This window comes from Ctenopharyngodon idella, chromosome 4 (genome assembly GCF_019924925.1).
Source record: "Ctenopharyngodon idella isolate HZGC_01 chromosome 4, HZGC01, whole genome shotgun sequence".
NCBI classification, from domain to species: domain Eukaryota; kingdom Metazoa; phylum Chordata; class Actinopteri; order Cypriniformes; family Xenocyprididae; genus Ctenopharyngodon; species Ctenopharyngodon idella.
This window is the reverse complement of record NC_067223.1, coordinates 20,630,821-20,642,907: the sequence shown is the minus strand read 5'-3', so window position 1 is coordinate 20,642,907 and position 12,087 is coordinate 20,630,821. Positions and strand designations below refer to the sequence as shown.

General features: G+C 36.5%; 1 protein-coding gene across 1 annotated transcript in view; it reads right to left on the bottom strand.

Moving 5' to 3' along the window:
• Positions 1-12,087, bottom strand: part of LOC127511450 (oocyte zinc finger protein XlCOF6-like) — an 832,024-nt gene that overhangs the window by 220,359 nt on the left and 599,578 nt on the right. The gene's annotated exons all lie outside the window — the stretch shown is intronic.

Genomic DNA, 12,087 nt, shown 5'->3' with positions numbered 1-12,087 from the left:
AGATAAGACATATTGTTTCGCCATGTTTCTGACAGAACGCTCACAGACATCACATGTGCAACATTTTTAACCAGGTAAAAATGCATTGCAACTTTAATTAAATTAGAGAATTCAATTATATGATATTTTAAAGGGTTAGTTCACCCAAAAATGAAAATTCTGTCATTAATTACTCACCCTCATGTCGTTCCACACCCGTAAGACCTTCGTTAATCTTCGGAACACAAATTAAGATATTTTTGATGAAATCTGATGGCTCAGTGAGGCCTCCATTGACAGCAAGATAATTAACTCTTTCAAATGCCCAGAAAGCTACTAAAAACATATTTAAAACAGTTCATGTGACTACAGTGGTTCAACCTCGATATTATGAAGCGACGAGGCTGGTAAGAAATAGAGCCGGAAATAATGCGATCTCCCAGAATTGCTGTTGAAAACTGTTGATATTTTAAATCAACCCAAACAAATGAACTCTCTTCATTGCTCCACCTCCAAAATTCCCGAACACTTTACAGCCCACATCTAATCGCCTCGCTCCGAGCTGGTCTCAAGGATGCTAAACGCGGCATTCTCTAGTCTAGCGTCTGTTTTCAAGCCTTACCACTTAAGTTCCACCAGCGCTGGAAAGCTTTTCTAACGTTAACGTGGGTCCTAAAGCACTTGATTGATCATAACCCTTTTTTTCAGTGACCATCATACACCCCGTACTGCTGACTGGCTACACATTTATAAATTGCTTTCTGCACCTTTAAATGTTCTAATTAAACTTGGAACAAAGTGTCTTTTTATATCTATACTAAATATATTTAGCCAACACTGATTTGTTTAATGCACAGATCTATTTTGAAATTTGATGCTTTTAATCCAGTATGGTTATCACAATGAATCATCTCAGTGACTCACAAAACAATAATTTAGCAGATTAAAGATGAGCTTCTTCAGGCCATTGTAACTTTCTGGTGCAATTACCTGCAACAGATACTAATGCTCACATGGGATTTTGATTACTAAATTTGGGTATGTGATTTTTATTTTTTATTTTTTATCTCCATATGGCATGGTTGACTGCTACTCACGAAAATGCGCTGTGATATGTCCATCCCATATCTTGTGAAAATCTATGGTTATAGCGCCACTTAGCGGTCAAGAGCAGAAATGCATTTCACGGCTCAACCTCAATGGTACCCGCGCTGGCAAAAAAACACATTCTGGTTGAGAACCATATGTAGGTGATCTGTCTTTTGTTTCAGAGTGAATTTGGCAAATGCTGTGGCTAATAACACTACAAAAATTAGAGCTTTTGTCTTCTTGATTTAAGAATTTTTAGATATTTGGACTAGAAAGAAGCATTTTCTAGACAAGTAAAAATTATTGTCTTGTTTTCAGGAACAGAAAAGTCAACATTTTTCCTTAAAACAAGCAAAATAATCTTATTTTGCTTACCCCATTGCCAGATTATTTTGAATGTTTTAAGGGACAAACTCTTATTTTTGACTTAATTTTTCTGAAAACAAGACAATAATTTTTACTTGTCTAGAAATTGCTTCTTGATTTAAGAATTTTTAGATATTTGAACTGGAAACAAGACAAAAACTCTAAGTAAGAATAGCATTTTTTGCAGTGCAGTTTATTCTCTGTGCAGTCTGACCGCAGTTGTGCCAGAAGCGGTCAGTGTGTCTAGTAAGCGATCTAGAAACCAGCTATTTGTTTACCCAGCAACATTTCTAAGATGGAAGCAGGCTGTTCTATAAACAATGGAAAGAACCGATTATCGTTATCGAAGAACTGATTGCTGTCAACACAACAGCCAGGTTCCTGATTGTAGAAAACAATGTAACAGTGCCTCCATCCATCTAGCTGTATTGAGGTTTTTTTTTTGTCTTGTCAAAATTTAATTTTGTCTTGTCAGAGTTAAAATTACTAGCCATCCCATATTTGATATCTTTAAAACTTTCTGCTACTTGGAGAGTTTTGGTTTTTCAGGATTTTTAAGAATATAAAACTGAGCATCATCAGCATAACGGTGTGAAATCCAATGATAACATCTCAGAAAAAACATGTCTCGTCATTTACTCAAGTGGTAGCGGTCAAACAGATGGGTGATAAAAAGTGCTTATTCTTGTCCATAAATGCACAATAATTCTCATGCTATCCAAGAAAATGTCATGGTCTTTTTTTGTCAAAGGATCTAATATTACGTAAAGAAAGATGTAGCCATAATAGCAAATCAAATGCAGGTAATTTGTTACTTTAATAAGAACAGTTTCTGGTGGTGTTTGAATTTGGACTAATGGTTTGATAACTGCCAGCTTGAAGTAGTTGGGATATGTCTTTAAGAAAATTGAATAGAATTAAAGGGTTAATTCACCCCAAAATGAAAATAATTTCATTTATTACTCACCCTCATGTTGTTCCACACCCCTAAGACCTTTGTTCATCTTCAGAACACAAATTAAGAAATTGAAATCACGTGACTTTGGCGCTCCGAACCACTGATTCAGTTTGTAAAGCTCCGAAGCTTCATGAAGCAGTGTTTTGAAATCGGCCATCACTAGATATTGTTAAAAAGTAGTTATTTTGGCACACAAAAGATATTCTCGTCGCTTTATAATATTAAGGTAGAACCACTGAACTCACATGTTTTAAATATGTTTTTAGTACCTTTATGGATCTTGAGATTTTCAATGGCATTGCTGTCTATGCAGGCCTCACTGAGCCATCGAATTTCAACAAAAATATCTAAATTTGTGTTCTGAAGATGAACGAAGGTCTTATGGGTGTAGAACGACATGAGGGTGAGTAATAAATGGCAGAATTTTCATTTTTGGGTGAACTAACCCTTTAATAACGTTGAGAAGAGGTTCTGAGATTAAAACAGCTCTTTAAGTATATCAGTGCATATAGGATCTAGCATACATGATCTTGGATTTGATGCTTTAAATGCCCAAATCTTTTTATCTCTTTGTGCCATTAAACAGGGGTTAACTTGTATTTGTCTTTTCACATTAGACCTGATGCTGCTGAAAGAGGAGAGTGAAGTACTAGATGAAATGGAAGAGAAAAGTCAGTACAAGAAACATCATGATTTCATAAATGGAGACAAATCATTTAGTTGCTCACCGACTGAAAGGACACAAAAAACAGCAACTAGTCCTTTCACCTGCCAGGAGTGTGGAAAGAGTTTCACAAGAAAAAGTAACCTTAAAGTCCACATGAGTGTTCACATTAGACAGAAGCCGTTTATTTGCCAGGAGTGTGGAAATAGTTACTCTTCAAAAAGTAACCTTAAAGTCCACATGAGAGTTCACACTGGAGATAAACTTTTCACATGCCCTCAGTGTGGAAAGAGATTTGAGCAACGAGGAAACTTTATTATCCACATGAGAATTCACACTGGAGAGAGACCTTTCACCTGCCAACAATGTGGGAAAAGATTCATTAAAAAGGGAAACCTTAAAAGCCACATGAGAATTCACACCGGAGAGAAGCCGTACACATGCCTTCAGTGTGGAAAGAGTTTCACTCAACAAGGAAGCTTCAACAGGCACATGAGAATTCACACTGGAAAGAAGACTTACGTGTGTCATCACTGTGGAAAAACTTGCAAAAACAAAGCAAACCTTGAGATCCACATGAAAATTCACAGTGAAGAGAAGCCTTTCACGTGCTCTCAGTGCGGAGAGACTTGCAGATTGAAAGGAAACCTTCAAAGTCACATGAGAGTTCACACTGAGAATAAGCCATTCACATGTGTTGTAGCGAGTGAGACACATCAGACTAAAATATTTGTTATATGTAAAAAATAATTGACGACGGGCCATTGAATTATTAGAAAATAATGTACACCTGTGGTGGTAATGCAGTATGTATGATAGTCTAATGTTTAGTTAATAAAGTCTTGTTCATGAATGACGTCAACTCTAGTGAATGACATCATTTTGAGCACACAAATTTAGAATATCGCATAAAACATTTGTGAATAAAGCAGTTTCCTTCCAGTGAGTCGAAGAGAACAAAATCGTCACTTTTTTGATAAACTGGCACTAAATATCACTAAGAAAAATGGAAGTTGCTGCAGTAGAAGGGATAGTAATAATTATTTTTCGTATAATTATTATAGAGCATGCAGATGAAACACAATAAATGTTGTCATATTATCTTGCAGTTGTTATCTCCAGTTATGCCGTCCCATTGCAAAGTCGCATGTCTTTTTTGATGCGCATCATGGAATTTATTCAGTAAAAGTGTTTCCATCGTACACAGCAAAATCTCCAGAGTTAAATCAACTCTGCTCAGAGTACATATGGTCCCTCTCTAAATAGTATTAAAATAACACTGAAGCAGAGTTAAGGTAATGAGATAATTAAGCAATTAATTAAGTAATGATTGCGTATTAGTGATGAACACCTGCTGTTAACAAGCAGAATCACTGAAGAAAAGAGAAACACAAGAACTACAACTGACTTCAGTCACAGCCATATTAATTGCTTAATTATCTCATTAATTTTAACTCTGCTTCAGTGTTACTTTAACACTATTTAGAGAGGGACCATATGTACTCTGAGCAGAGTTGATTTAACTCTGGGGATTTTACTGTGTAGTTTGTACACATTTTCGTGTCGTTTCGTTTCGTAAAAATTTATCCAACTTAGTTAAGCACAGTTACGTTTTTTTGTTGATTTTTTTTCAAATTTATGCACATCTTGGTGTTTCCACCTAGTGTTTTTTATGCGATATCCCAAAATGCGCAAAAGATAGGTGGACAAAAATATAGCAGGGGCTTTTGTGTACACAATACAACTTTAAACACGTCTTGCAAAGACTTTCATGCCTACTTGATTGGTAATCAAGGACTGTTGGGAAAGATTCAATCTTCAGGAAAATATACCAGAGAACACAAGGAGGATTGAAATTATGTTTGACCGAAATAGTATATATATATATATATATATATATATATATTTATGACAACTGATTTTTTACCTTATTTGAACATATGGCCATGAAAAGAAACAGTGTCATATAAAATGTGTTAAAAGCTAAACTATTTTTTTGATTCATTTGATATTATTCTATTGTTGAGAGCCAAAAGTTGAATGGAAAGGATGTTTTACTTTATGTATTAAAGTTCAATAACATAGTTGTATGCTTTTCAGCCCACAATAACTTTATCATAATATAAAAGCACTGACCTCACTGCTTTATAACATCATGCATTGTTGAAGAGAAAAAAGCCAAGGGTCAAGAGCCCAACTAAAGCAAACACTGATCTCCATGATGGTGGCATCATTTTTTTTTTCTTTTCTTTTGTTCTTTTCTTTTTTTCTGTCTCTCTCTTGACCAATAAAACAACATCTAAACTCATCTAAATTCTCAATAAGGACTTCTGTAGATGTGTGAAAATAAAGTGAATCTGGTTAGTAATAAGTGAAGCTGGTAATGCTGTTTGTGGAATTGTTTAATCAGATCTGGAGAGATTTTGGCCCGGTTTCACAGACAGGGCTTAGCCTAAACCAGGATTAGGCCTTAGTTCAATTAGGGTATTTAAGTAGCTTTTATAAATGTACCCTAGAAAAACACGTTACTGGTGTGCATCTTGAGACAAAACAATGGCTCTGACATTTTAAGATATGTCAGTGCAAATTACTTTCAGTTAAAACTGCTCAAACATGCATTCTAGTCTAGGACTAGCTTAAGCCTTGTCTGTGAAACCGGGGGTTAATGTCTTTTCAGTTGATTTAATTTAAGGCTGTGGCTGAAGTCAGTTGTAGTTCTCATGTTTCTGGTTTTGGCTTATCTGAAGGACATCACTGGACCCTTACTGGACCCCCTGCAGGTCTGTGAATGATGCAGTCAATATGGGACTGCATTCTGTCCAGCAGCACCTGGACAGACCAGGGACTTATGTGAGGATCCTGTTTGTGGACTTCAGCTCTGCTTTTAACACCATCATCCCATCACTCCTCCAGCCCAAATTAACTCAGCTCTCTGTGCCCACCTCTGTCTGTCAGTGGATCACCAGCTTCCTGACAGACAGGCAGCAGCTAGTGAGGCTGGGAAAATTCTCATCCAGCACCCGCACCATCAGCACCGGCGCCCCTCAGGGCTGTGTTCTCTCCCCACTGCTCTTCTCCCTCTACTCCAATGACTGCATCTCTAAAGACCCCTCTGTCAAGCTCATGAAGTTTGCAGATGACACCACACTGATCGGCCTCATCCAGGACGGTGACGAATTTGCTTACAGACTGGAGGTTGAACAGCTGGCTGTCTGGTGCAGTCTTAACAACCTGGAGCTCAACACGCTCAAGACAGTGGAGATGATTGTGGACTTCAGGAGAAGTCTCCCCCCACTCACCATCATGAACAACACTGTGATTGCAGAACATCTTTTAAATCTCTCTTTTTAAACCACTTTTAAAAATAGAAATAAAAGAAAACAAATTTACATAATTTAAATTATCCTTTTCAATAAAACTTAATAGAATTGTTACATTTATGTAATAACCCTTTTGTTAAGATTTCTTTTCACAACAGATCCATTATAGCCCACAAAACAAAAAAAGAACATAAACTTGACAATCTTAAAACATTTCAGCAAAATGACATAAGCATCAAAACATATAAATTCAATTATATAGCAACGACTTGTTTGTCTTGCACATATCTTTATCATGACATCACTGTTAATCATACTCAATACCTAATTATTTTTAATCTGAAATTCAATTTTCACAACATTTCACAGTACTCAGACCATGTCAACAGTACAGCGTTCGAAATCAAATAATTAAGACTTCCTTTAAAGTCAGTTTTAAACTCAAATGTCTTGTCAGTTATAACTGCTTAGGCTAAATGACCAAAGTCTTAACCCTCTTATTTGGCAGTGATACTTATAATCTCATTAGGTTTGCCACTGCACCAAAATTGTCATGAACATAAACACAAACGGACAGATTTTTTTGATAATCTTCCATATCACTTATAAATTATACAAATTTGTACTATAAGACATTATCAATTTCTTTAAAGCTGTTTTTGAAACATCTTTTTTTTATCACATTAATTTCAACTGCTTTACTTTTTGTTATTACTTTGTCACTGTATTCCTCTATCAAATTGTTAGTCTGCAGATCCAAAAATATATTAGCATTATTGTCTCAGTCCCATTATTATCTCTACTGTTTTGCAGAAACCAAAATATTATTCTACTCAAATCTTAAACCCTAGATTGCAGAGACAGCCTTATAGCTTATTTGACCTTCAACCCTTAAAGGGTTAGTTCACTCAAAAATGAAAATAATGTCATTAATTACTCACCCTCATGCCGTTCCACACCCGTAAGACCTTCATTCATCTTCGGAACGCAAATTGAGATATTTTTGTTTAAATCCGATGGCTCCGTGAGGCCTACATAGGGAGCAATGACATTTCCTCTTTCAAGATCCATAAAGGTACTAAAAACATATTTAAATCAGTTCATGTGAGTACAGTGGTTCTATATTTATATTATAAAGCGACGAGAATATTTCTGGTGCGCCAAAAAAACAAAATAGAGACTTATATAGTGATGGCCGAATTCAAAACACTGCTTCAGGAAGCTTTGACTAGAGACTTTGAATGAGAGAAAGGGCTTTGAGTTATTCAGGACTGGTACACTGCATTTTCATAAACTTGCAACATCAAACTTTATCTATATCTTGACTCTGGCCCAGCTTAAGACTTTGCCACAATTGACATTCATTTTTGAATTAACATAATTTTTATATTTGTCTTTTACCCACATACCAGGGGATTTAGAAATGACAAATTTCTAACAAGTCGAGTCTCATTTTTGTCATTAAAACCTATATACCTAGATTATACCTAGACTCTTTTGGGGTCATGACATGGTCTCTGCTGGTCTCAAGCAGAGTGCCAGTTGTCCACCGGTACAAAGGACCTGCACAGAACACTTAGCGCCTGTGACTCCATGCTTGCACAGGGAGCGTCCCTTGCAACCATGGAGACATTTGTGAGAGACGCTGTGTAATATCATTGCGCCTGCTGCAGCCATGGTACGACAGCAAAGTTCCTTGATTATTACGCCGGAATGAGAGTATAGTTCCTAGCCATATCGGCCTAGAAACTCACAACTTTTCATTTTCCGTCGGTCTTAGTACACGATGTAACTACAGAAGTGTCAAGTTTTAAATAGGAAAAATATCGAAACTCTTTGGTCATTTTTGAGCGAGATGCTAACGGTCTAATCAGATTCAATGAACTATGCTAAGCTATGCTAAAAGTGGTACCGCCAGACCCGGAGATCGGCTGAATGGATTCGAAAACGGTAAAACCCAACTGTTTAACTCTAGGGGAGTTGGAAAATTAGCTTAGGAGTGTTCCTTTAAAACCGGACTGGAATTTTTCATAGATATAGATTTTTTATTTTTTATTTTTTTTGCAAGGAGCACAATTGAGCGGACACGACTTTTTCTAGTATTTTAGACATAAATGGAAGATTTGAAATGGGTCTGAATTTGCTAATTCATCTGGATCAAATTGTGGTTTCTTAATGAGAGATTTAAAGGGTTAGTTCACCCAAAAATTAAATTTCTGTCATTAATTACTCACCCTCATGTCATTCCACACCTGTAAGACCTTCACTCATCTTCAAAACACAAATTAAGATATTTATGATGAAATCCGAGAGGTTTCTGATCCCCAAGAGAAAGCAATGTAATTACCACATTCAAGGTTCAGAAAAGTAGTTAAGACATCGTTAAAATAGTCCACATGACTACAGTGGTTCAACCTTAAAGGTGCTGTAAGTAGAATTTGAACAACGCTGTTGGACATTGTTGATATTTGAAATCAACCCAACAAACCCACCCCTATCTTCATTGCTCCGCCTCCAAAACTCACCCTCCAATCCTAACCACCCTGCTCTGAGTCGGTAACTGCAACTGCAAATCTGGCCACTGTTACACACGCAATGCAAGCAGATGTCTGTTTATCACAGCTGATGCGCAACAAAATGCTTCACGAAAAATAAAGCGCAGTTGATGAACGAACAACAAGGAAGCACGAAAAATGAACGTACAGTACACAAGAGTAAATAAGTGTTTAAAGCGCTTGCCCAGTCATAAACCTTCATTCCAGTGATATTCGTTTGAGCTCTTTTGTATTGTGTCCCAATTCTCGTTCTGCAGCTTTTTTTTCTTATTTTCAAAACTCCCTCTTGCTCGTTCTCTCTCCTCGACCGTTATACGCCCCCTAATGCTGATTGGTTACATGTTTGTTGTTGGTATCGGCCCGACTAACTTCCCAACAGTGTATTTGAAATACTACTGAGTCCCCCATTCATTATGATTGTTTAATGTTAAAGATAAAATCATGGTATCTTTGATCTGATCTTGTATGTAATTATAAATTCTGCAATAAAAAAAATGAGTGACAGGTGCACTAACACCTCATAGCATCAGTAACTCGACAACCCTACCTAGAACGGTTTTCCTCAGCGTCGGGCTGCTGCTCGAAGATCTCCGAGTACGAGTGCCGATACTTTTTTTCTGGTACTCGCCGATATCGATACCGATGCCTATACATTTATTAATTTCTCTTTTTTTTTCTTTTTGGTGATGTTGTAGTTTTCCAAGCACAGTGAGACTAATGCATGTAGGACAGCTTCTTTATTATTACTCTAATAATCTAACTGTTATATAAAAAGAAATTTACAAACAAATTACAAACAATACAACAAATACTAGAGATACAAATGAAATAAACTTGTTTTTCAGATACAGTAGATTTATTTAACATGTATACATTTATTTAACATCTTTTGTTGTTTTATTAACATTAATGACAAATATTTAATTAGGCTACGGTCCCTTTAAGACCGAATCCATGGATACTGACACATATCCTGTTTTCACCCAAATGTTTACGTCCACTTAAGCCATAACCGACTGTATTTACGTGAGATACTCCACGATGGACATTTTGACAACTATGTGTGCATTTGACCATTCAGGCGCGAGGAGAACTGATCGCGCGCTGTCTGAGAGAACTGGGATCGCGCGCAAGAAAGAGAGAGAGAGAGCGTGCGAGCGAGAGAGAGCGCTTCTGGTCTGTGTCATTCAGCCCGATTCCGCCTATCCCGCCTTCACTAACCGATAACGAATTGTGATTGAAAGCATGCAGTCCGCAATGTGTGGGTTGTCATCATTAGTTTTTAAGTATTTCCACACCTCTGAGGCTGACATTGATTCTGCTGCTGCCGCCGGTGTCTCTGTGCACGGAAAATTATGTAACTTACGTCACATGAGGTATCAGTCTTTGGTATCGGGGGTATTTTTACAAGTACAAGTACATGAGCTTGGTATCGGGCGATACCGATACTGGTATCAGTGCATCCCTAATAATAACCCATAGCAGATCTATACAGGTGGAGCTGGGGAAGGTGGAGGGTTTTTAGAGGAACTCTGAAGCGCACTGCAAACTGCTATAGTGAAATGTAACCAGCCATTTAAATGTGTGAGCAACAAGCTCATTGGCTGCAGATGTGACATGAGCAATCAGCTATAATTATCATCAACTTGCGTTAAGGTCCCATCAGCTGCGCCCTCTAGAGTTTCATGACTGAACTATGTATATAAATGAACTAAATTAATATCTAATGATTTTTACAATGGAGTGAATCAATACTGAATTTACTTAAGCTGGACAATGACACCATTTTTTCCAAAATTATTTCCTGCTATCACTGTAAAGCTGCTTTGACTCAATCTGCATTGTAAAAAGTGCTATATAAATAAATGTGACTTGACTTAAGAGTTGATCTTGCTTTAGTTTGAAGGTGTTTGTCACTCTCTAGCAACCCCATAGAACCAGGCCTGAAACAGGACAAATTGCATTCCGTATGTGTCTTAAAACAGACCAAAGAGTGGAAAGGGGAAATGGGGGGAATTAATGAATGTCATTTTATTTTTATTTTTTTCCTTGTCATTTATTTTATTCATTAAAATAAATGACAAGGAAAAAAATAAAAATAAAATGACAAGGAAAAAATACATGAAACAAGCAAGATCCATCTCTTCATTCAATCCAGTAGGGGTTATTTGTTGTTTTTTTGTAATCACCTACCACCTATTGATTAAGTTCAGCTGGTAATTAGTAATTGTGTCTATAGAAGAAGAGTGTTGTTAATGTTTGTTTCATGAGCACTGAAGAAAGCATGAGCTAAAACGCCTACTCTTTGGTCGGTTTTTAGGACACTTTTCACTTTTTTTGCACTTTTTTTTTCACTTTGCAGATGTAAAATTAAAGTATTTTTTGTGATAGACCCTTGCTTTGGTCTAATTGTATGTTTTTCAGTGTTGGACAATTTTGGCTATTTTGTGATTAACATTTTTTATTTATTTTCAGGCGCTTTTCAGAATACAACATAATGCATCTGTACAAAATCAACATTTTCACCCTAATATCAGCACCCACCCACACAAGAACTACAGCTTGAGGTCACAACTTGGCTATACAATTCAATACAATAAGTATAACTTCCAGCAATTATTGGTGAGAAAAGGAAAATAATAATAATAATAAAAAAAACAACATGAACATGTTTCTCTCATATAATAATTACTGCCCCCTTTCCAAATAAGATAAATATCTGGACCATTTCTTATAAAATAAATTTAGTTTGTCCATCTATTTATAAGACATATTTTCAAATGCAGCCACTCTACCTAGTTCTGCTATCCATTCCTGAAAGGAAGGGGCCTCTTCTGACTTCCAGCTCCTAAGAATTATTTGTCTGCCAATCATTAAACTGGATTGTATCCAGTATCTTATGTGTTTATCTCAAGAGTGCTGCTGCGGGGGAAATGAATAATACAATTTGGCTTAAACATGAGACATACTTTATATTAAGGGCTTTAAAAAATAACTCGTAAGATTAAGATATATAATTAACACGTAGGCCTATCGTTTAAAGATGCTCTGACAGAGTCATGTGCTGACAGATTTTTGCGCTGTTTAATGCTTTTGTGATGTGGTGTTTTCCTAAGCGCATAACTTACATTTCACAGGTATATTCTCCATCTGTAA